The following is a 1,634-nucleotide window of genomic DNA, read 5'->3' as shown; positions in this document are numbered from 1 at the left end:
GCGAGAGAGGCGAGATGAGAGAGAGGGAGAGCGCATTTCTCCTTGTTCGGTGTGCGTGTGATTGATCCGAGCGGGTTTGTAGGCGGGGTGCGCCTGTGATTATCACAGAACGCTGCGCGGCCGTTGAGGAGTTGTATTCAATCCAAGCACAGATATTACTCATATTACTCGTATGATACTTGTACTCGCAAAAGTGCTTTATCCGTACCGGATACTCGGATCACCCTACTTATTACTCAGTCAGAATCTTAAAGTTATTTTTTTTGGGGGGTTTTATTCCCTTATTAGACAGACAGATTTTACGTGTGAAAGGGGAAGAGAGAGAGGGGGGAGTGACATGCGGCAAAGGGGCCAAAGGTCGAACCCGGGCGGCCACGTCGAGGAGCAAGCTCTGTACACGGGCATCCGCACAGACCACTGCGCTATCTGGATCGCCACTCAGTCAGAATCTTATAACCATGAGTTTCTGTCATAAAATCTATATGTGATGTCTTAGGCCTGTTGGCAGACATCCATTTAAAATGTAGCCATTGCCATATAAGCCTGTGTTCTCCATGTCCATGAAGTTCCTCAGCGTGCTCTCTAGTAACATTGTGTGCTCCAGGTAGCTTTGTATAAAAAATGGTTGTCATCGCAAGGCTACTTTTACTTTGTATACTAAAGTAAATTTCCAAGCCTGTGTTACTTTTACTTGAGTAAAGAAGTTTAATCAGTACTTTCACTTTTACCAGAGTATTTTTTAACATAAGTATCTGTACTTCTACTTAAGTACGGAAAGTGATACTTTTGCCATCTCTGCCGTTCCGTAAACACTGTCTGATCATGTGCAAGTCAGAGTTGTTCTCTGTCACCGCACAGCTTAGTTTCTAGATGTAGAACGAGTAACGAGAGGAAAATTCAACAGATAGCAGTCAGTTATACGTCGTCTCAAGGTTTACAAGTTTACTAGTAAACGCAACAATTTGTCCATCTATTCAATTCTATTTTATTTATAATCAATTCATAACAAGAATTATCTCGAGACACTTTACAGATAGAGTAGGTCTAGACCACACTCCAGAATTTACAAGGACCCAACAGTTCTAGTAGTTTCCTCCAGAGCAAGCAACAGTGCGACAGTGGCAAGGAAAACCTTCCTTTTAGGCAGAAACCTCGGACAGACCCAGGCTCTTGGTAGGCGGTGTCTGACGGGCCGGTTGGGGTTAGAATGAAGAGTGGAATTAACAAAAATAGAAAAAAAAAAAAAAAAAAGAAATAGTAGTTTGTAGCAGTTCTTTGTAGTAGTTCATGGCATAGCAGGGCACTGTGGGCATTACAAGGCACATCAGGGCACAGCAGAGCGTAGCAAGATGAACATGGCATCGCAGAACGTGTAGCGGGACCATGGCGACAGCTGCTACCATGATTTTGGAGCCTCCCTGATCCAAGGAAACATGCTGGGGGAAAAAGAACATAAGGACTCCCCAGAGCTAGGTTAGTAACAAGCATTTCTGGGACATGGATGCACACAAAATGGGAAGATAGAAAGATAGAAAGATAGAGGAGAGAGGAGCTCAGTGTGTCGAAGGAAGAAAGTCCCCCAGCTGTCTAAAACTATTACAGCATAACCAAGAGAGACAGGGTAAAGAGAGGAG

Source organism: Etheostoma spectabile, chromosome 4 (assembly GCF_008692095.1).
Source record: "Etheostoma spectabile isolate EspeVRDwgs_2016 chromosome 4, UIUC_Espe_1.0, whole genome shotgun sequence".
NCBI lineage: Eukaryota > Metazoa > Chordata > Actinopteri > Perciformes > Percidae > Etheostoma > Etheostoma spectabile.
Note: the sequence above shows the minus strand (reverse complement) of the source record.